We start from the raw sequence: 25,271 nt of genomic DNA, 5'->3' as shown, positions 1-25,271 counted from the left end.
TCTCTATGGTTGTTGCTAGGTAGACCCAATCCACATTGTCAGACTCAATCATCCCAGGTAGAACATCCATATAAGGAGAATCTTCCTTAACATCTGTGTCCATTCTACATGTGTAACAATACTGCAATGGGGCCGAGTGAACTGTGGTGTCAGATCTATGATCACTTAAAAATCTATTTCCTAGAGGATGTGCTCGATCAGTTACAAGATTTACTCGAGTGTCAGAATCTTGGAACTGCAAGTAGACATGGTTTTTAGATCAGTCATGCACTATATTTGCTTCCCTCATGAAAGGACGTCCTAAGATCATCTCAGATGTCATAGTGTGCTTGGAGAAATCCATAACAATGAAAGTATTTCTTATTTTATGTCCAAAGACCTTGATCTTGAGATCTTCTAGCATTCCAATAGGTTTAACAATAGACCCATTGGCCATCTTTACTACTATGGTTTTGGTCCCAAGGTGAGGTCTTCCCATAGATTCCCAGCAATTTTTAGTCACAATGCTAACCCCAGCGCCACCATCAAGGATTCGCTTCACAGTTAATGTAAGGACATGGGTCCTATGAGCAAGGCCACCGACACGGCCGGACAATGTGTACGCTAGGGGGAGGCTATAAGATAGACGGTTGGGTGGAGACTAGCACACACATTATCCACCATCCTTTCACTGGTATCCGAGCTATTTTTGGGGAAGGGCAAAAGCGGGTTGCATGTGCATGCGACGTGCTGCTCCTCTCCCACGTTCCACAGACAATGACATCTTTGATGTGCAGCAAAAAAACGACAGGCATGGTTTCTTGTGCGCTATGCACGTAGATATACAACGACGGCTCCACATACTCCCTCCACAATGGCCGACCAAGGCGGACGACCAAGGCAAAGTCGATCGGCAACTCTACAGAAACAATGCTCCGAAGGCTTCCATTGGCGTCGTTCAGTGTGCATAGGGATGCCCGCTTAACCCTTGCATGAAGGAGGGTTGAACCCACCCCATGAGGGTAAGAGGCCAACACTTTACCATCAAGCTATTGACCCTTGTTGTGTATAACGAGGGAAGATAGCATACTTGTGTTGAAAAGAAAGCTAGAAGGAAAGGGAAAGCTTCAAACTTCAAGGAAGTAGTTTCACCCTTCCTTTTTACTTCTTGGAGAAAGGCAAGTTTTCCTCCAAAAATTCTTTTTTCATCAAGGAGGTAGCTTCAAAAAGCACAAAAGCCTTCACAAAAACGACGAGTTTTTGTGAAGAATCAACAAAGGTGTTCTTGCGACGAACGAAACGTGAAGCGCTACAATTTCCACAAGGTGAGGTTCGCATGCAATGCAAATTGCGGAGCATACAAACACAAAGACTTCAATTTCACAAGGTACAAGTTGACGTTTTTTTTTTCTCTCTTTACATTAGTGTGTGTTTATCATGGCCAGTGAGGATATCCACCTACCCACACTTTTGATTTTGAGCAGATAGATCAAAATGTTGGCACCACAAGTGTTGTTGACACTAATATACATGACGATGATGATCTAGGAGATCATGGCCTTGTAGGTATGGCTGCTTTCAAGAATTTGGGAAATCACTAAAGCGTACTTGAACGCAACCTCTCTTCACTCAATGCAAATGTTACCAATCTTACGGAGTTACTTGTGAAATTTATGAATTCACGGCTCAAGAAGCCACAAGTGGCATGGTTCAAGGGAACCAAGCTCGCATGACTCAAGGAGTCCAAGAGACAAGTGCTTTAGAAGATGCAGAAGGTAGCAATGCATTACTTAAGAATATCATCATTCCTGAGTTTCACGGGGAAGAGCGTGATCGCAACAAGGATGCGGTTAATATGTTCTTACACAAATGGAGTGATATTCATAGATTAAGACACACCCCGGATATAAAGACGGCTGTGGAAACAAGTCTATCTCTTAAAGGCAAGGCCTATAAGTGGTGGATGACATTTCCAATAGATGATCATCCTCCGTCTTGGGCTGTGTTTCAAGATTCTTTCTCCAAAGAGTTTTTGGACTCCAATGAAGAAGATAAGAATTTGTTAGCATGGGATGCATGCCGCATGTCTGGCCTCTCTCTCACACAATACCTTTTGAAGTATCGAGAAATTATATTAAAACTAAAAGGTCTAGATGAATTTCAAAAGATACGGAGTTTTAATAGGGGCCTTGATAAAGGCTATCGTCTTCATGTCAAGACCCAACATCCAAAAACTTTGGAAGAAGCCATCAGTCATGCCCAAAGATTATATGACCACCAAGAGAGGAAAGGAAATGTTCCCTACTCTAAGAATAATTTTGCTAAGATCAATGTGGCTAAGAGCCAATGGTGAGGTAGATCTCCCACAGGTTCCAAGAGGAATAAGAGACAATCTACCTCTCCATGCCCACAAGAGGCTAAGAAGCCTAAGCAATCACAAGATACTCCACGTGGGTCTCTCAAACACTGCTGATTTTGAGCGTGCAAAGAAACACAATTTGTGATTTAGATGTCTTTCGGACCAACATAACAAGAAAGATTGTCCTCTTTTGCAAGGCAAAGAAAAGGCCATGCACACGGAGCAACGCCTCACATTAGATTCATCTCCTAAACATTGTGTTATAGAGGTTCTTCATATGGAAGAAAAGCACAAGTGTTGTGTGCCTGCTTCAATGTGGCAGCCTACCTTTGGCCCCCATGATTTGATTAGCATGCATGGCACTATTAACGGACAACGTGTTCGTATTTTATTGGATGATAGTGCAACTCATAACTTCCTGAACTATAAGCTAGTCAAGAAATTGAAGCTTACACAGACTCCCTTCTCTCACAAGTATGTTGTCGAATAGATGTCTGGCAATGATAAAGAAGTATGGGACACAGTAGTTCAAGGGATTGAGCTTATTGTTAAAGATTATACGATGACCCTTGACTTTCAAGTTATGAACATGGACCGTGCTGATGTAGTTTTAGGACAGGAGTGGCTGCATGGTTTAGGAAACACATTGCACACTAGTTATGAACACAACTCCTTATCGTTTATGGCCAATGGTAAACATGTGCTTTTGCTTGGTGAGAAAAATATACCATCTGTACCTCTTATATGTACAGCCGAGCTTTCTACTTTGCAGAAAGGATATTTAATAGATGAAGTATTTTTGTGTTACTGCTTGTCTCCAAGTCTTGTGAATTCTCAAGAGCAAAGTGCGGTGAATTCTAGTAATGTTATGCAAAGTGCAATGAATTTCAATGATAAACAAAGTGTTAACAAATCTAACGAGCAAAGTGCTCTCAATTTTAACTCTATAGAGCAACGTGCAACTGTTGTAGAATGTGCGCGTATGTCAAACGTGTCAATGGAAGGAACTTGCCGATACACTATGTGCGAGCCACAAATGGCTCCAAGCACACAACAAGCCTAAACTAGTAAGCTCAAAGATGGCGTTGGTGTGTCACTCACCGCTCTACGCTTCCTGTCATGGAGGATTCCTCGCCGTGAAGAAGAGGGAGACGCCGCTCAACCGCGCTCAACCGCCTCGCCGCCGTCTTGCCGCCACAATGCTCTCTCTCTCTCTCTCTCTCTCTCTCTCTCTCTCTCTCTCTCTCTCTCTCTCTCTCTCTCTCTCTCACACACACACACACACACACACACACACACACAAACACAAACACACACACACACACACTCATACACACACACACAAGGAGATAAGAAGAAGAAGATGGAGATGGAGCAAGAGCACTCTTCAATTGCACAAATGAGAGAATGAGTGAATTTTAAGTTTAGTTACTTTTATATGAGCTCACCCCATTCACACTTGGGCGCCCATGCTTAGCCAACTAATCCCTTGAATGTTCCTGTTAGAGTGCGCCTCTCATCGGCGATCACTCTTACCCTTTTCCTATTGGACCAACAAGCCCGGTACCTGACTCTACCAAGAAGATAATACAACATCTGTCGTAGGTGATAGGGTGTCCGTGAGCCCTGAGGGTTAACATGGACCTTATACACTGTGTGCAAGCCACAAATGGCTCCAAGCACACAACAAGCCTAAACTAGTAAGCTCAAAGATGGCGTTGGTGTGTCACTCACCGCTCTACGCTTCCTGTCGTGGAGGATTCCTCGCCACGAAGAAGAGGGAGATGCCACTACGCCGTGCTCAACCGCCTCACCGCCGTCGTGCCGCCACAATGCTCTCTCTCTCTCTCTCTCTCTCTCTCTCTCTCTCTCTCTCTCTCTCTCTCTCTCTCTCTCTCTCTCTCTCATGCATACACACACACACAAGGAGATGAAGAAGAAGAAGATGGGGATGGAGCAAGAGCACTCTTCAATTGCACAAATGAGAGAATGAGTGAATTTTAGGTTTAGTTGCCTTTTATATGAGCTCACCCCATTCACACTTGGGCGCCCATGCTTAGCCAACTAATCCCTTGAATGTTCCAGTTAGAGTGCGCCTCTCATCGGCGATCACTCTTACCCTTTTCCTATTGGACTGACAAGCCTGGTACCTGACTCTACCAAGTAAATAATACAACATCCGTCGTAGGTGATAGGGTGTCTGTGAGCCGTGAGGGTTAACATGCCCCCCTTCTTGATGTAGATTCCATCCTCGGAAGCTATTGAGTTGCAGCACGTTCGTCGAGGTGGAAGAGCATTTGAGATGAATGTCCTTAGCCTTCTTTAGTCACTGCAAAATCAAACAACATTGGCACAGTAATCGCATTCTCATATACAATTAAAAAGCATATGCAGTTTTAGGCAGACAAATTGATTGGTAACAGAATTTTAAACCATTTCTCAGCAATAAACATTAAATTTCAATATAATCAAATGCATAAACAAATGTAAAGGTAAAAATTAAACAAGTCTGGGGTTGCTAATTTAACGGTCGAAAGGTACTAGAGATCGACTATTAATACCATGGGTAAGCTTCTTAATTTTCTCTAGTCAATTAAGTTGTTGAATCACGAGCGCCAAGTATTTCATGTTCGAGGGTTGACTAGAGGCTATACCTAGAAGACCTCGTAGTTAAGCTACAATAAAAGGAATTTCTCATGAAATCATCGCCTGACTGATTACCTTTTCTTTGACCCCCCAAAGTCTTTTCACAGTGATTCAATTTTGATGTGTGTGCTTATTTTGTATGCCTTGGGTTTTTTTCTTTTCAAGGAAAAGCGCCCACACTGGGAACCTCTAGGGCTCTAGTACCATAGGCGATACATGTGAGTGAAGTACCAAATCAAGCTGAGATTTCTATTCTAGCTTAAGATTTTACATTGTGGCACTTTGATTTTTTGTTTATTCATTTTCAGCATTTTAATTTTGTAACTTTGGGGGGTCATATAACATTGTTACACCTCCCAGGCTCATCACACTAGTAAACTCCCTTTATAATACTTCACCTAAAGGTCAATAGGGTCAAGCCCACTAGAAAGCCCTAGTACATTTCACACAATGCTACTCAAATCGGATTAAGAACCTAAGTAACCATTGATTATTAGGAAGGCATTCCCCATGGTATTAAGAGAAGATCTCTAATGCCTAGCTTGGTTAAACCAGCTTAGTTGGACTGTTGATTTTTAAACCTAGACAAGTGATCGTGACAAACAATTACATTGAATTTAACATTTGATACTAAGCAAATGCACTGAATATTATGCTACCAATCACAATTAAAGCAGAAAAACATGGATGCAAAAAGATAAGGGTCAATGCTAATGGACAAGAAACACCTGTTTGTGTTGATAGTCACGCTTGATTTGAAGTGTGAACGAGAGAAAGATTCCATGAAGGTCCAAATCCTAACCACAACAACACGTTCTTGTACACACTAGAAAACACAAAGAATACCTCTAGGAGGCACATTAGTGGGAAGAAAGAACTTTGCTAATCACTAAACTCTAAAACAGAAACACTCTTATCGTACTAATCTTACCTACCCTCCATCACTCGAGTGATGAGGATCAAAGGTGTTTGATGACATATGTTTCTGTTTGAGTGTACCGGATGTGAATGTGCAGGTCTGGTCAATGTTTTGACTTTTATTATGCACACTCATTTTGCTAATTGCTCTTGCTCTTTATTATTTTTGTTTTTTGTGAGTATAAGGCTTTATATATATATTCCCTAAGATTGGGAGATTGACAGGTCAGGGAGGAAGGTTGAGAGGAGAGTGAGTGAATGATGACTATCAGCAAACACTCCCCCCTTCCTTGGGTAGATCATACTGTTTGAAATGTGCTCGTCACCCTTTGAAACCGATTGTTCCAGTTGGTATAGGTGAAGGCTTTAACCAATAGTTTTTGACCGCCCTATGCGTTTCATCTAGCAAGGGTGGTAAGGTACTCTCCCATGATTTTATTTGCAACATTGTTGTAGGTGGTGAACTTACAACGGGAGGTGCAAACTCTTTCTTGATTGTATGGATATGTACAATGGTAGGTGGAGGTTGTGTCGAAGCTTCTATTTCCGTATAGGAACTACATGAAGAGCAAGAAGCTTCATTTGATTTTCCTGTTCCTGAGCTAGGTGGAACAAATCGTTTTTTCTTTGTTACCCAAACTAGCTCTAGAGCGGGTATGTAACATTCCGTGATTTTTTCCTTTCTGCAATCTTCAATTCCTCTTGGAGCCACAGGATTGAGCTCACAGGGCCCGGTGACAAGTAAGAGCACAATTTACGTTTTGACACCCAGATTTGATCATTCCCTTCATAGTAGCCTTGGGCTTCCAATAGTTTTTTAGGAATCCAACGCAACGTTTCTTTACATTTCTTGGGGTGAATGGGACGTCTCTTACCAAGCTCCTGTCTTTTAGCATTGGCTATAGTTGCTAAAGAAGCTTTAGGGACCCACTTGTATGCTTTCTTTGTTATATTGGTATGGGTCTTGTGTGTCTCAAGCTTTCTTTCAGGTACATCAGTTGAAGCTCTAGAGAGTTGGGCTATGGAGACATATGGTTCAACCTCTTGGACATGCAATGTTTTGGGTTTTATTTCCTTAAGAGGCAATATCTCAAGGACTATGGCTTGAGTGGCAGGGTTAAGAGTTGGTTTCTGTGTTGTGACACCCCCTGTCCCCTAATCAAGAGTGCATTTGGTGGCTATCATCCACGTGCGTCCTAGGTTTATACTACGTGTAATTCTTCCCGTGGAACAAGGTTTATTTACTAGATACAACAAGGCTTGATGATCAACATAGAACACAAACTTGTTGGCCAGAAGGTAGTAGCGAAATTTCTTCACTGCATAAATCATACCCAAACCTTCTCGCTCTGTAGTGGTGTAGTTTCTCTCGGCATCATTCAATTGACGACTTGCAAAGCTAATGGGGTAGTCCAGTTTATGTTCTCCTGGTTGAGCTAGAACACACCCAATCGCAAAGTTCGATGCATCAATATGCACATGAAAAATTACAATCCAATCGGACACTCGTAGAATAGGAGCGCTAGTCAAGGTCTTTTTCAATGACTCATAAGCATGGTCACACTCCACAGTCCATTGGAACTCAATAAGAAGCTTGTACAAAGGATGAGCTACCTCGGAAAAGTTTAAAATAAACCGTCGGTAATGACCAACATGGCCCATGAACCTTTGAACTCCTTTATAGTTTGTAGGTGGTGGCAATTCAACAATGGCTTTAATTTTGCCCTCATCTGTGGAAATCCCATTTTTTGACACTATATGCCCTAAAATGATTCCATGTTTAACCCAGAATTGGCATTTGAAAGGGTTTAAGGAGATGCGATACAATCTACACTTCTCAAACACTTTTCGTAAGCATGATAGATGTTCTTTCCAAGAGGAATAAACACAAAGGTCATCTAAGAAAGCTTCACAAAACTCCCTCAAATATTCTCTAAAAGCAGTGTTTATTAATCTTTGAAAGGTAGCAGGGGCATTGGTTAAGCCAAAAGCCATAACACGAAATGTGAACACTCCAAATTCGGTTATAAAGGATATTTTATCTTGGTCCTCCAACGCAATTGCGATTTGATTGTATCCAGAGTACCCATCTAAAAAGCTATAAGCTTCCTTCCCTGCAACTCTTTCAAGCACATGTTCTGAATATGGCAAGGGATAATGGTCCCTCCTAGTGGCGGCATTGACCTTCTTAAGATCCACGCACACTCTGAGTTTCCCATTCTTCTTTGGCACAATCACTATTGGAGACACCCATTCTGAGTGCTCAATAGGGTATACGAATCCGCATTCCACAAGCTTATCAATCACTTCTTGAACGATTTTTGCATGTTTAGGATTCATTGGGTAGGGTCGTTGCTGAACTGGTTTAGCCATGCTATTCATGGGGATTGTGTGTTGCACCACGGAAGGTGGAACACCTTTCATATCATGATATGTCCAGGCAAATATACCTCTGAATTCCTTGAGAAGTTCTTTAAGTACACACTCCTCAGTCTCTGTCAGATCTTGGGCAATGAAAACAGGTTTAGACTCTTCTCTTGGGTCTGCTAACTCTATTTCCTTAACTATCTCGCTGGACCGTCATAGACTCCATTGATCCCATCGATAGGCTTTCTTTGAGCCTTTTTATACACAACCTTACGTTCCTCTATGGTATAGGATTTGAAATGTTCAGGTGCAGGGTGTAAGTTTGTGGGGTTCTGTTGTTCTGTGGACAGTGATTTCACTTTTGATTCCTTTTATTGTTGAGCTAACTCTCCATTTTGTCGTCTCCTTACGATACGGCTCAACTTTGGCTTCTCGGTAGCCTCTAATTGTGCGATGTCAATGGGTTGTGGACTACACCACATAACGCTTTGAAGGTATTCACCCCAGTTATCTACCAACTTCCGATGAGCATCACATGCCTCTATACAATTAAGCCATTCTGCGGTAGATTTCTTTTCATTTATTCTAGCACGCACATTTTCTCGATATCGTCACCTCTTATATCTCTTACTCTTCTTGTTTAATTCTTGATTACGGCCGATCTTTAGTGAAGAGTCACTAGATGAATCACTACTTGTATCTTCTGCTCCCTTGCATAGATTATCATCTAGGTTACCATTGGGCCGTGAATGGTTTGTCCCCACATTTGCACTAAGATTTAACTCAGATTCTTTGTCCTCGGAGTCAATTTCAACTGATGATTCTGACCCCAAATCGTGTGGGCTATAGTCTTGTGAGGCGCTACTGGTTCCAATGCCAGTCAAACTTTCATCTTGTAGGTTATCAAAAGCTATATGCATTGCTTCTAGCATGTTTAAGGGTACAAGTGGTGGCATTTCATCACCCTCAGGTGTTACCCAGGTCGTCCCCCTATTTCCCCAAGTGTCTATGGTTGCTGCTAGGTGGACCCAATCCACATTGTTCGACTCAGACATCCCAGGTAGTACATCCATATAAGGAGAATCTTCCCCAACATCAGTGTCCGCTTTACACGTGTAACAATATTGCAATGGGGCCGAGTGAACTGTGGTGTTAGATCTATGATCAATTATAAACCTGTTTCCTAGAGGATGTGCTCGACCAGTCACACAATCCACTCGAATGAGAGAATCTTGGAACTGCAAGTAGACATGGTTTTTAGACCAGTCATGCACCATTTTTGCTTCCCTCAAGAAAGGACGTCCTAAAATCATCTCCGATGCCATAGTGTGTTTGGAGAAATCCATAACAATGAAGGTAATCCTTATTTTATGTCCAAAGACCTTGATCTTGAGATCTTCTAGCATCCCAATAGGTTTAACAATAGACCCATTGGCCATCTTCACTACTATGGTTGTGGTCGCAAGGTGAGGTTTTTCCATAGTTTCCCAGCAATTTTTACTCACAATGCTAACCCTAGCGCCACCATCAAGGATTCCCTTCACATCAGTTAATCCCTTAGTAGTGATTGGTATGGTCACATTGGATTCATTACCCTCAAAGTAATGTCCCAACTTGTTAACAGGTATTTCCATAACAAGGTTCTCATCTATGTTGGGTTGTGGATCTAAGTGTTCCTCCTCTATTGGCATCTCGCCAGCTCCATCCATCTGGGCAAATTGTGGTAGCCCAAACTTTAGTTCTCCATTGAGGAAGGATCGAAGAGCTGAGACTAGCTCAGGGTCTTTATATAGTTTGGACATGATGGTGGTTCTAACTTCTGAAGACATGAAATCCATCAATTTGGCAATGTTCAACGGCACCTTTTGGGCTTCAGTCCCTTGACGTGGGGAAGATGGGATATCCATTTCTTTGATAGGATCAAGTAGTCCCTCTGTAAACATTCTTTCCATCAAAAAGTGAGTACGCCCACTTTCCCATGACTTTAAGTCACTTTCTTCTTGGATGACACTAGGTATGGCTAAGGGTCTATGGACTTGGTGAGGTTGTTGTTGCGTAGGGAACACGGTGTCTGTAATCTGGATCTGCCTAGGTGCTGGTTCTAGATCCCTTTGGGTATCTTCTACTAAACTCCTTAATTGCTTGACTCGCTCAATCTCCTCTGTAGGGTATGGATAAGTTCCTATCTTCTTCTTGGATCGTGGCCATTGTGGCTCATGAAGATCTTCCTTGTTGGTTTCTATCTTAGTGGTCGTTTTGGTCTCCATGGTTTCTCGTGAATCAGAATCTTCTTCAGTGTCGTTGATATATACGGGGCCATCACCAGTCCCTATGTTGGTCTTTGAAACTGGGGTCTGACTTCGCTGCTTTTTGCGATCTCTTCCTTCGTATTTTCTTCTTTTTCTGAGATTGGGCAATTGATGCCGTGTCTCTTTCCTCAAGAATATAATTTTGTTTTTGGAGCATCGATCGTGTGAGTACGTTTACTGGTACCACAGATGTACTTTGTGATGGCTCCTCAGTAACTTCAATCAAGTTAAATGGCATGATCTTTGGTGCATTTGGATTATTTGGACATTGGGCAATCAAATGATCTATGCCACATCGATTACACATGAGTATCGGCATTGTAGACGTGCTCGCTTCATTGGTTTGCATTAGTGTGGCGTTCTTTTGTAGCCTAATAGGGCACTCGGCTACACGATGTGGACTTCCACACTCATAGCATTGAAGAGGTGGTCTCTTAGCAGTGTAATTGATATTTTGGACTCTTGCCGCAAGAGCAGCTACTTGATATACAGGTTTGACTTGTCCACAATATTCCTCCATGTAGTATTGTGAACTTTCTTCAAGCACATCCATCCCATAGGAAATTTTAGGATCTATATCTTCCTCACAGCCTTCCAAACAAGCAATAGATGACTCATAACCCACTTGATTCAAAGAAGTGATTCTAGGATGTGGTGGTTACGGTCCTAGCACTGGAGGTGGTAAGGGTTTTGTTTGAACAACATTTTGGGCCCTAGGAACCATGTGTTGTGATGTTTGTTCAAGAGGTGGGGCCGGCATCAATGCAGGCACTGGAGGTGTGTCTGTCCATGCTAAGGTTGGTCTATTGGCCATCGCGCGCTTAAATACTATGCAATCCTTAGCTTGATGACCATACCTCCCACAGGCATTGCAATTCCCATTGAATTTTACTCTAAAAGTAGGGCATTCACTGGTACTATGCGGTCCATAGCATATTGAGCACCATTGTTGCTCCCTCCTTGGATACATATGATTGTTTTGCGGAGCACGATTATCCCTAAGACTCTCTTGAATAGCCTTGGTGAGATCTGCTAAAGTCATCTCAGATATCTTTGGCTCCTTAGCAATAGGCTTTAGGGTCATTGGTTGATGCCCTAATGCTTGCGCGCTAATAGATTTAGGCTCAACAGACACTCTTTCTCCTTGAATCATTAAATTATCCTCCAATTGGATTGCATTGGTGGTGACTGCTTCCCAAGTGGTGATACCTCTAATGACTAGGCCATTGTAGATATCCTCAAGTCGTAACCCCCTAATGAATCTATCAAGCAATTGGTTATTGTTGAAGCGCTCATTTGGATTACAACGAGACTTCAAATGCTTCAAGCGACTTATAAAGTCTCTCGCCGACTCTCCTTCCTCTCGTTGGGCTTTCTAGAGCTGAGAGGCTACACCCCAAAGCACTCCCTCCCGTATGTATTCTTTCAAGAACAGTTTCCTAAGAGTAGGGTAAATCGTTTTTTCTTCCACCCTTAGGGTTCTATACCAATCCCCTGCCTTCCCACTTAAGGTTAGGCTTAAAGTATTACTCTTATGCAGGTCATTGTGTTCTCCTAGAGAATCGCATATTTGTTCAAACACTTCGATATGCTTTCTCACATCCCCGTCTCCACTAAATTTTTGTGTGAGCTTGGCTATTTGTACTGCCTTACTTCTAGGCTCTCTATCAGGTGTGTTACGCATATTCTCAGCAATAGATCGATCAATAGCTTGAGCAAATGTTGCCAAGTCACCTAAGTGAGCAGGCACCGTGGGTGAAGGCGCTCAAGAGACTACATGTGGAGTAGGTATTGGCATTGGGCTTGGCGCATAGGAAGCCCTTGGGTTCCACGTTGGGTACGCTGTTGTGCCATGTGGTGGCCCAAAGTTCATATGTGTGGCCCTAGGCATAGCAGACATCGGATGTGACATGCTAATGCTAGCCGGTATAGTCCCATGGAAATAAGAGCTTGGGTGTTGTGGTCGTGGAGCATAGGTTGTTGAAACAATGGGAGGAGTAGAGACTACATGAGTACGATGACCAATAGGTGCATACGATTGGTACACACTTGTAGGTACTGTTGTAGGCATTGAGCTACCATGTAGCGGTGCTTTACTAACAAATGAGGTCCATGGCGTGTTTCTCGGCATGCCCATCATTGGGGTAGGCATGGTAGCTGTGGTGTCATAGGGAAAGATGAGCTAGACTTGGAAAGGTGAAGCTATCACTTGTGGGCTCAGATTGCACTGAGACCCCTGGAGAAACAACATATGGAGGATCCATCGGACTTACCGAGGGAGTCTCTATTTGCGATAAGGTCGGTTGTTTAGCCTTTCCTGTATCTAAGAATCTCATGAGACCCATTGAAGGCATGTTGATCCCCTTGTTTTGTCTCTTTAACTCAATGACCCTGTGGATGACCTCACAAACTCTTTGTTGTTGATCCTCCACACTAGTAGCACCCATTGTGGATTGTAGGACATCTAACCAATCCATGTGATAGGTGTGACCTGTATATAGGTCGATCAGAGTTTCCGTTTGTAGTTCGTACTCCCAGTTCTCATTTAAGAACACTCCATCTAGGATTGAGGTGCTAGGTGCAATGTTGCTTTCTAGGGGTTGGCCCTTGGCGGTTGCTAGGTCAGGAGCACTCAATTGCTCTCTTAGCAAGGATATTGACATAGGGGCTTTCACTTTTAACTCTCTTTGTTGCTCCGCCTTGCGTAAGCTCTCAATTTCCTTTTCCCTTGCTGCAAGGATATACCGCTCAACCTCTTGTACTTCGGCAAGGCTTCTGCCATCGGGTAATATGACCTCGGAGGGAAATAACTCTGAAGAGTCAGGAGGTGCAGTGAATGAAGTATTCATGTGCACATTCTCTAAGGGTATAGGGTCTACGTTGGTCACGAATGGAGAATTTACTTTCCCACCCCCTCATTTACATCATTAGCTCCATGTTCGGAGCGAGTGGCTCTACTAAAGGTTTCCTTCAGGCGGCTATGCACGCTCAGCCCGGACCGCGGGCCCATGGCATACATGCCTTGGCTTGAGCTATCGACATTAGGCATTGGTAAACCCTCCATGACATCGTAGTCAGAGGAAGAGTCACTAGCCGCTATGTTCGGGTCTTAGTTTGTACTACCTTGGGTCCCTGCCGAGGGCCCGGAACCTAAAGTAGGTGGATATTGAGAACTCATGTAAGTCGAAATTCTCTCTAGTTGCTCCGTCTCTAGCACATGACCAGAGCGCAGATGCATGTGCCTCTGGCACCCTACAAGCGTCGGCGAATAACCTCGAAGGTTAACCGCTTACTTTTTTAAGCGTCCGTTTTCACTCGTGTTTTTTACGTTTTTAATGTTTTTTTTTATGTTTTTTAATGATCGATTTTTCTTATTAAAGTGTGTGATAGCTCAAAACGAGCGTATCACTCAGAGTGTCGCAGTGTGCTTTACAGCACAATGTTCGGTCACCTGAAGCTCTATTGGTCCTCAAAAAAGTCGATTTTTAGCTACGTGTGAAGCTAAAATTCGTAATTTTAAAGGGTGATAGATGCCTAAGCCTGAGCATGAGCTTGGGCTTGGGTCTGGGAGATATTCCCGATCCTGGTCCTACCTTTATTTATTTTATTTTATTTTTTGTATATTTAAAGGATAAGGTCGCCGCGGCCTGCGCGAGAGAACACACACACTCTACCTACCTACTTCCAACTAATACACCTACTGTTACACAATAACACACTCTATTAGCTCTCACAGATCTACTTCCTACTTACTGTACATTACATTACACAAAACTAACAACCTTAATACTGACACCTTACAGAGAGAAAAAACGCAGTACCTTTGAAAACTCCATTAACAAAAAAAATACACAGTAGCAACACAAAATCCTTCTTCTCAACACACACACCCTCCTTCCTTACCTTTCCTACAATTGAAATTGCACCACAAAAGAAGCACAGAGTGCCATTCAAGCTTAGTGTATGGCATTCCCCGACAATGGCGCCAAAAATGTGCACGTATGTCGCACGTGTCAATGCAAGGAACTTGCCGATACACTGTGTGCGAGCCACAAATGGCTCCAAGCACACAACAAGCCTAAACTAGTAAGCTCAAAGATGGTGTTGGTGTGCCACTCACCGCTCTACGCTTCCTGTCATAGGAGGATTCCTCGCCGCGAAGAAGAGGGAGACGCCGCTACGCCGCGCTCAACCACCTCGCCGTCGTCGTGCCACCGCAATGCTCTCTCTCTCTCTCTCTCTCTCTCTCTCTCTCTCTCTCTCTCTCTCTCTCTCTCTCTCTCTCTCTCTCTCACACACACACACACACACACACACACACACACACACACTCGCTCACACACACACACAAGGAGATGAAGAAGAAGAAGATGGAGATGGAGCAAGAGCACTCTTCAATTGCACAAATGAGAGAATGAGTGAATTTTAGGTTTAGTTGACTTTTATATGAGCTCACCCCATTCACACTTGGGCGCCCATGCTTAGCCAACTAATCCCTTGAATGTTCCAGTTAGAGTGCACCTCTCATCGGCGATCACTCTTACCCTTTTCCTATTGGACCGACAAGCCCGGTACCTGACTCTACCAAGTAGATAATACAACATCCATCGTAGGTGATAGGGTGTCCGTGAGCCGTGAGGGTTAACATAGAACAAACATTACAGGAACTACAAGATTCTCCATCCCAACATAAATTTAGTTTACTTTCTCCTTTTGCACGGCAAAAGCCGACTCACTTACTCACAGGGTATAGTGATGTATTCTCAAGTGATTTACCGTCGGGTTTACCCCCTACACGTGATGTGCAACATGGCATAGATGTCTTTCCACGCATTAAACCGGTGAGTAAACCACCTTATCATATAAGTGCTTAAAAAACAAGGAGGTTGACAGTCAGTTGGCTGACTACCTCGCTCGTGGTTTCTTAGACCTAGCACTTTATCTTGGGCATCACCAATTCTATTGGTAAAAAAAAAGATGGTACTATGCGCGTGTGCATAGATTATTGCGGATTAAACGCCATGACCATCAAGAACAAGTATCCTCTACCAAGAGTGGATGAGTTGTTTGATCAACTCCATGGGGCAAGATACTATACAAAGATAGATCTTCGTTCAGATACCACCAGGTGCGTATCCTTTTGCAAGATATCTCTAAAACTGCCTTTAGAACATGGTTCGGGCATTTTGAATTTTTGGTTATGCCTTTTGGTTTAACCAATGCTCCAGCTACATTTATGACACTCATGGATAGTGTCTTACTTCCATATCTTGGAAAATTTGTTGTGGTTTTCCTTGATGACATTCTCATTTAAAGTTAGACAAAAGATGAACACATAGAACACTTAAAATAAGTGTTTGAACAGCTAGGAGCTCATGCGTTGTATGCTAAGCAAAGCAATTGTGATTTCTTTAAAACAGAGATACATTACCTCGATCATGTGATATCTTATTCTGGCATCAAAATGGACACTGACATGGTCGCTGCCATTCTTCGATGGCCACATCCCAACACGGTTGAGGAGCTTCAAATATTCTTAGGCATGGCTGGATTTTATCAACAGTATATCCGTGATTATGCCAAAATCGTTGTTCCTATGACGGATCAACTTAAAGCAAAAGGTAAGACCTTTTCTTGGGAAGAAGCCCAAAAACAAAATTTTGAACAGCTCAAGGTAGCTATAGCCACTGCTCCCATCCTAGAAATCGTTGACCCACTTAAGCTGTTTGTGGTAGAGACTGATGCTAGTGATAAAGCAATTGGTGAGGTACTTCTCCAGGAGGGAAGACCTATAGCCTTTGAAAGCAAAAAGTTAGATAGAGCTCAACAGAATTATTTTGTCTATGAGAGAGAGCTCTATGCCATAATTCATGCTTTACAAAAGTGGCGACACTATTTATATGGTGCCGAGTTTGAAGTAGTTTTTCACCATAAGTCTATCAAATGGTTTACTACTCAAACGGACTTGAAGGACCATAAAGCTAGATGGGCAAAAATCCGATTATGATTGTAAGCTATGATATCGCAAGGGGCGATATAATGTAGTAGCGGATGCACTAAGTTGGATGCCTCAGAATAATTCACTTGCTTTAACGGAAATAAAGGGTGGATTTTTGGAGTCATTATGTGGCAGGTGTGCACAAAACCAATCATATGCTAAAGTGTGGAGTGCAATTTTAAAAAGTGATCCCTCACACTCACATGTCTCTGTACAGCCAAATCAACATGTCTTTGCATGCGTAGATAAAAACTCCAACACACAGAGCTCCACCCCCTACTCAGGAAGAGCTTAAGCGATGGAAGAATTTTTCCATTGATGATGGCTACTTACTCCACAAGGGTAGAGTATGTGTGCCAAAGGACTCAGACACTAGGCACCAAATCTTATTTGAGTGTCACGATAGTCCAAGTGCGGTCATCCAGGTATTCATAAGACGTATGCCTTAGTTCGACGGTAATTTTATTGGTCGGGCTTACATCATGATGTTCAACAGTACGTACTAAACTGCCAACAGTGCCAAGTTAATAAGGCAGAGTGCCTCAAGGTAGGTGGCATTTTACATCCTTTAGAGATTCCACAAGGTAAGTGGGAGAGTATCTACATGGATTTTATACTAGGACTACCTACTACAAATCGTGGCCATAATGCCATATGGGTAATTGTAGACCGTCTCACAAAGATGGGTCGATTCATTCCCACTAAGACTACAGTTAAGACATCGAAATCAGCACGGCTATTTGTAAAGCATATATAGAAATTCTACGGTCTTCCAGCTAGTATCATTAGTGATAGAGATCGAAAGTTCGATAATCACTTCTGGAGAGTTGTGTTCCAAAAGTTGGAAACTAAACTTAATCTAAGTACGACTGATCATCCAAAAACGGATGGTCAAATCGAAAGAGTTAATCAAGTGCTATAGGATATGCTACGAGCGTACGTTAGCAAGAAGCAAACCAATTGGGAAGACTACTTACCTATATTGGAATTTGCTTCTAATAGTTCAAAGCATGTGACTACAGGGTTTAGTCCATTTATGCTTTTATATGGATTTCAACTTAGATCACCCGTTCCGGTGGGGTTGGCTAAGGAGAAGATACAACAAGCGAAGGATTTTCTCCAAGACAATTTTGACATGCTTCGAGTCGCTCGACAGAATGTTAAGCAAGCTTAAGATCGATATAAGAAGTACGCACATGAGCGTCGTCGTCGTGCTACTTTTGAAGAAGGAGACAAGGTTTTCCTCAAAGCTCTGGAGCATTCAGAAAGTCTGAAGACGGAAAAAGTTGCTAAACTTTCACCATGCTATTGTGGACCATTTACCATTCTCAAACGTTTAGGTCAAGTGGCCTATAAGTTAGCTCTTCCAGAGCACTCATAAGTTCATCTTGTTTTTCATGTGTTAGCCGTTTACAAAAATAGCTAGGACAGAATGATAATGTCATTGACACATGTGTGTTAGTTGACCTTATCGAACCGCCAAGCATTCCTCATGAGCCCAAAAATATTTTGAATTCTCATGAGCTTCGCACCAGACATCATGTCAGACGACAAGTGTTGGTAAAATGGCTAGATAGACTTGAAGAAGGTTCTACATGGGAGAATGTCTCCGCACTTAAGAAACGTTTTCCTACGTTCGTTTTTGAGGATGAAAACCATTCTCCAAGGGGAGGGGTAATGTAAGGACATGGGTCCTACGGACAAGGCCATCTGCACGACCGGACAGTGTGTACGCTAGGGGGAGGCTATAAGATAGCACGGTTGGGTGGAGACTAGCACACGCATTACCAGCGCCCTTTCAGTTAATCCCTTGGTAGTGATTGGTATGGTCGCATTGGATTCATCGCCCTCAAAGTATTGTCCCAACTTGTTAACAGGTGTTTCTAGAACAGAATCTAGGTTGGGTTGTGGATCTAAGTGTTCGTCCTCTATTGGCATCTCCCTAGCTCCTTCCATCTGTGCAAATTGTGGTAGCCTGACTTTCACTTCTCCATTGAGGAAAACTCGAAGAGCTAAAAATAGCTCGGGTTCTACATATAGTTTGGACATGATGGTGGTTCTAACTTCTGAAGCCATGAAATCCATCAGTTTGGAAATATTTAATGGCACCTTTTGGGCTTCAGTCCCTTGATGTGGGAAAGATGGGATCTCCATTTCTTCGATAGGGTCAGGTAGTCCCTTTGTAAACATTCTTTCCAACAAGAAGTGAGAACGCCCACTTTCCCATGACTTTAAGTCACTTTGTTCTCGGATGACACTAGGTATGGCTAGGGGTCTATGGACTTTGTGAGGTTGTTGTTGCATAGGGAACACTGTGTCCATAATCTGGATCTGCCTAGGTGCTGGCTCTAGATCCCTTTGGGTCTCTTCTACCAAACTCCTTAATTGCTTGACTCGCTTGATCTTCTCTGTAGGGTTTGGGTAAGTTCCTATCTTCTTCTTGGATCCCGGCCATTGTGGCTCATGACAATCTTCCTTGTTGGTTTCTTTCCTAGTGGTCGTTTTGGTCTCCATGGTTTCACCTGAATCAGAATCCTCTTCAACGTCTTTCACATATACGGGGTCATCACTAGTCGCTATGTTGGTCTTTGAACTGGGGTCTAACTTCGCTGCTTTTTGTGATCTCTTCCTTCGTGTCTTCTTCTTCTTCTGAGATTGGCCAATTGATGTTATGTCTCTTTCTTCAAGAATATAATTTTGTTTTTGGAGCATCGATTGTGTGAGTACATTTATTGGTACCACAAGTGGACTTTATGATGGATCCTCGGTAACCTTAATCAAGTTTAATGGCATGATCTTTGGCGCATTTAGATTATTTGGACATTGGGCAATCAAATGATCTATGCCACATCGGTTACACATGAGTATTGACATTGTAGACGTGCTCGCTTGATTGGTTTGCATTAGTGTAGCATTCTTTTGTAGCCTAATAGAACACTCGACTACACGATCTAGACCCCCACACTCGTAGCATTAAAGAGGTGGTCTCTTGGCAGTGTAATTGATATTTTGGCCTCTTACAGCAAGAGCAGCTACTTGATAGACAGGTTTGACTTGCCCCCAATAGTCCTCCATGTAATATTGTGGACTTTCTTCAAGTGCATCAATTCCATAGGCAATATTAGGGTCTATATCTTCCTCACAGCCTTCCAGAAAAGCAATAGATGACTCACAACCCACTTGATTCACACAGGTGATTCTCGAATGTGGTGGTTGTGGTCCTAGCACTGGAGGTGGTAAGGGTGTTGTTTGAACAACATTTTTGGGCCCTAGGGACCATATGTTGTGACGTTTGTTCAAGAGGTGGGGCCGGCATCAATGCAGGCACTCGAGGTGTGTCCGTCCATGTCTATTAGCCATCGCGCGCTTAAATACTATGCAATCCTTAGCTTGATGACCATACCTCCCATAGGCATTGCAATTCCCATTGAATTTTACTCTAAAAGTAGGGCATTCACTAGTACTATGCGGACCATAACATACTGAGCACCATTGTTGCCCCCTTCTTGGATACATATGATTGTTTTGTGGAGCACGAGGCTTTGGTGATATCTGCTAGAGTCATCTCAGATATCTTTGGCTCCTTAACAGTAGGCTTTAGGGTCATTGGTTGATGCCCCGATGCTTGCAAGCTAGTAGATTTAGGCTCAACAGATACTCTTTCTCCTTGAATCATTAAATTATCCTCCAATTGGATCGCATTGGTGGTGACTGCTTCCCAAGTGGTGATACCTCTAATGACTAGGCCATTGTAGATATCCTCATGTCGTAATCCCCTAATGAATCTATCAAGCAATTGGTTATTATTGAAGCATAATTTGCATTACAACGAGAATCCAAATGCTTCAAGCGACTAATAGAGTCTCTCACCGACTCTCCTTCCTCTCGTTGGGCTTCTTGGAGCTGAGATGCTACACCCCAAAGTACTCCCTCTCGTATGTATCCTTTCAAGAACAGTCTCTTAAGAGTAGGGTAAATCTTTTTTTCTTCCACCCTTAGGGTTCTATACCAATCCCCAGCCTTTCCACTTAAGGTTAGGCTTTAAGCATTACTCTTATGTAGGTCATTGTGTTCTCTTAGGGAATCGCATATTTGTTCAAACACATCAATATGCTCCCCATATCCACTAAATTTTTGTGTGAGCTTGGCTATTTGTACCGCCTTACTTCTAAGCTCTCTATTAAGCGTGTTACGCATATTCTCAGCAATAGATCAATCAATAGCTTGAGCAAATGTTGCGAAGTCACCTAAGTGAGCAGGCACCGTGGGTGAAGGCACTCCAGAGACTACATGTGGAGTAGGTATTGGCATTGGGCTTGGAGCATAGGAAGCCCTTGGATTCCAAGTTTGGTACCGTGTTGTGCCATGTGGCGGCCCGAAGTTCATATGTGTGGCCCTAGACATAGCAGACATCGGATGTGACATGCTAATGCTAGCCGGTATGGTCCCATTGAAATAAGAGCTTGGGTATTGTGGTTGTGGAGCATAGGTTGTTGAAACAATGGGAGGGGTAGGAACTACATGAGTACAAGGACCCATAGGTGTATACGATTGGTACACACTTGTAGGTACTATTGCAGGCATTGAGCTACCATGTAGCGGTGCTTTACTAACAAATGAGGTCCATGGCGTGTTTCTTGACATGCCCATCATTGGGGTAGGCATGGTAGCCGTGGTGTCATCAAGGGAAAGATGAGCTAGAATTGGAAAGGTAAAGCTATCACTTGTGGGCTCAGATTGTACTAAGACCCCTGCCTGGCAAAACAACATATGGAGGGAGTCTCCATTTGCGATAAGGTTGGTTGTTTAGCCTTCCTTGTATCCAATAATCTCATGAGACCCCTGTTGAAGGCATGTGGATCCCCTTGTTCTGTCTCTCTAGCTCAATAACCCTATGGATGACCTCACAAACTCTTTGTTGTTGATCCTCTACACTAGTAGCACCCGTTGTGGATTGTAGGACATGTAACCAGCCCACGTGATAGGTGTGACCTGTGTAAAGGTCGGTTAGAGTTTCCGTTTGTAGTTCATACTCCCAGTCTCATTTAGGAACGCTCCATCTAGGATTGAGGTACTAGGGGTGTCCATTGAACTAGATGCAATGTGGCTCTCTATGGGTTGTCCCTTAGTGATCGCTAATTCAAGAGCACTCGATTGCTCTCCTAACAAGGATGCTGATATAGGGGCTTTTGCTTTTAACTCTCTTCGTTGCTTTGCCTTGCGTAAGCTCTCGATTTCCTTTTCCTTAGCCGCAATGATATATCGCTCAACCTCTTGCACTTCGGAAAGGCTTCTATCATCAGGTAATATAACCTCAAAGGGGAATAGCTTTGAAGAGTCAGGGTGTGCAGTGAATGGAGTATTCACGTGCGCACTCTCAACGAGGAGCATGGGGTCTACGTTGGTCATGAATGGAAAATTTACTTCCCCACCCCCCTCATTTACATTGTTAGATCCATGTTCGGAGTGAGTGGCTCTACTAAAGGTCTCCTTCAAGCGGCTAAGCACACTCGGCCCAGATCGTGGGCCCATGGCATGCATGTCTTGGCTTGAGCTATCCAGATTAGGCAGGAGCCTAGAGCCTAAGGTAGAGGAATAATGAGTCCTCGCGTGAACGGAGACACTCTCGATGTGCTCGTCCTCTAGCACACAACCAGAGCATAGGTGCATGTGACCTCAAAAATCTAGAGGTGTTGGTGAGTGCCCGTGAAGGCCACTCACCTAGTTTTTTAGGTGTTTACAACCCAATTTTTTTTTACTTTTGGTCCCTTTTTTAAACCGAGCCACGGAATATGGCGTGCGATAGCTCAAAACGAGCGTCTTGGCTAGGGGGACGTGTCGTGTTTTATAGCCCCGATTTGGTTACGTAAAATCCTTAGAATTCTAAAACTAGTCTTTTCCTAGGTGGGAAGAGGGCTAGAATTAGTAAGTCCAAAGGGTAAGTCTGAAGGGGATAGTGGAGGACTTGAGGAACTTGTCCCACATGCCCTTCCTTCACTTGACATCCTAGTCTTTATATATAAGGTAGTGTGAGTAGTATATCATAAGACTGAGGATTGAAGCTTGGGCCTGGGCTTGGGCTTGGGCTTCGGCAAAGATCTCGATCCCTTCCTTTTAGAATAATATTTTTTTTAATTTAATTTCTGAATTTCTTTTTAGTCTCAAATATCCCAAGCGTTTTTTTTCCAGAAAAACTTTTGTGAGAATAATGTGGCCGCGTGGGTGCCGAGCTCCCACATGCACACGGCACCTTTGCGAACTCTGTCTAGACTCTTTTCAACTAACACAGATAAATACAGCTGATTAACGCTAACTACCTCTGCTAACACTCTGTCAAACACAGTACTCTGCACACTGCCAGACAGTCAACACAACATAGCAAAACACAGAAAACAGATGGAAGAAAGGCTTCCCGAGGTAGCAATGAGTGCTCCTCAAGCTTAATGCAAGGATGTCCCCGGCAACGGCGCCAAAAATGTACGCTTTGCCATACGTGTCGAAGGCTAGGGACTTGCCTGTGCATCATGTGGGAGCCTCAAAAGGTTGCAAACACACAACTACAGAGTCCTAGCACGCTCAAAGAAACAATGGTGTGTCACTCACTGCTCAATGCTTCGCCAGGTCTCGGACTCAAAACAATGTGATATCCTTGGATGTTTACTGGGCCGACGCCCATTTGTCGGGGTCAGCACCCAGCGATAGGGAGCATTGGGCAGTCATCAAGCCTCCTATTTGCTCGGTGCTAACTCCACTGTCGCATGTAATGACGTTAACACCAAGGTCAACACCAAGCGATAGGGAGCGTTGGGCAGTCCCCAAGCTTCCTATTCGCCCAGTATTGACTCCACTATCCCAAGGTCTTTATTGTCGCTTGTAATAGATTGCATGACTTGTAATCACATCACCAAAAGGATCTCCATCGTCGGTTACACCAAGGTCAACACCAAGCGATAGGGAGTGTTGGGCAGTCCCCAAGCTTCCTATTCGCCCAATAGTGACTCCACTGTCCCAAGGTCTTTACTGTCGCTTGTAATGGATTTGACACCAAGGTCAACACCAAGTGATAGGGAGTGTTGGGCAATCGCCAAGCTTTCTAGTTGCCCAGTAGTGGCTCCACTATATGGCTTGTCAGTTAACAATAGAGTATAGGGAAGTGACATGCCCTGTGAGGACATGATCAGTCCACAAAGGAGAGTAAGCTGAAAGCTTTGCGGAAAGCTTCAAACTTCTCACGAGACAATGCCTTTGTGAAAAGATCTACAAGGTTTTCATGTGTCAGCACATAAGCCAAGCTAATCTCTCCTGCTAAGATCCTCTCACTGACATAGTGGTAATGCACCTCAATGTGCTTTGTGCGAGCATGAAAAATTGGGTTTCGCAACTGCCAATGTGCTATGACTATCAGTGTAGTTCTTCACTGTTGGCAGTGTCTTGTCCAACACCCAAATCATCCATAAGGCATATGAGCCATACACACTCAACCGTAGCTGTGAAGACTACCATGTACTCAGCCTCACTACATCATGTACATCTGCATCAGTAATAGGCTGATCAGTAACATTTTTAGAAACCCCCATAGACTGTACATTTGCCTCTTTGGAATTTACATTCGAACTTCCACCACTGAAAAGAGGTAACAAACTGTCATAAATGTCTCGTGTGCTTACTTTACTGTCTCTAGTACATGACATCAAGGGCTGAACATAATCTTTCACAAACATAACATCCCATGAAACCAAGATACTCTTTGTTTGTGGATGATACAACCTCTAACCTTTGCTTTCAGCACTATAACCAACAAAAATGCATTTGACAGCCTTATCATCTAATTTTTTGCGCTGCAATTGTGGCACCAAAGCATAAGCCAAACAACCAAAAATGCGCATGTGCTCAATAGAAGGCTTTCTATCATGCCATGCTTCATAAGGAGTCATAGACTGCAAATCTTTCATAGGACACGTGTTAAGTACATAAGTGGCACACATAATAGCCTCAAGCCAAAACGAGTGTGATAAAGCTTGACTTTTGACCATACATCATGCCATTTTTGTAAGAAACCTATTTTTCCTGTCACCAACACCATTTTTTTGAGGTGTATATGGTACTTTACATTGGTGTTTTATCCCACAATTAGCCAAAAATGCATTAAATTTATGAGACATATATCCCCCCCGCGATGTGAACGGAGGGTGTCCATAGTACATTTCAAGACACTTTTAGCCATAGCCATAAATTGTTTGAAGCACATAAACACTTTGGACTTAGCTTTAAGCGGATATACCCATGCATGCGTAGAGTAATCATCAATGAAAGTCATGAAGTACATGGTAATGGCCCAAGGATGGAGTTTCCATGGGCCCACAAACATCACTATGCAAAACCTACAGCCTGCATGTAGCCCTGACTGAACCATCCTCCTTTGGAAACTTTGAACGATGCATCTTACCCAAAATACAGCCTTCACAAACATGTTTGACAAGTGCTTCAAGAGGCGGCAAAGAAGCAACCATATCAGATTTTTTCAAATGCAGCAAACTAGCAAAATTAAGATGCCCAAAATACGCATGCCAAAGTTTTCCATCTGCAACAGCCTTTGAATCCACAACATCATTTGCAAAATTCTACCCACGCTTGTCATACAAAGTGAGCTTATACATCCCATGGCATAAAATGCAAGATGCAACAATTTCATCAC

This window comes from Adiantum capillus-veneris, chromosome 26, assembly GCF_014529385.1.
Source record: "Adiantum capillus-veneris isolate H3 chromosome 26, ASM1452938v2, whole genome shotgun sequence".
NCBI lineage: Eukaryota > Viridiplantae > Streptophyta > Polypodiopsida > Polypodiales > Pteridaceae > Adiantum > Adiantum capillus-veneris.
This window is presented reverse-complemented; position numbering follows the sequence as displayed.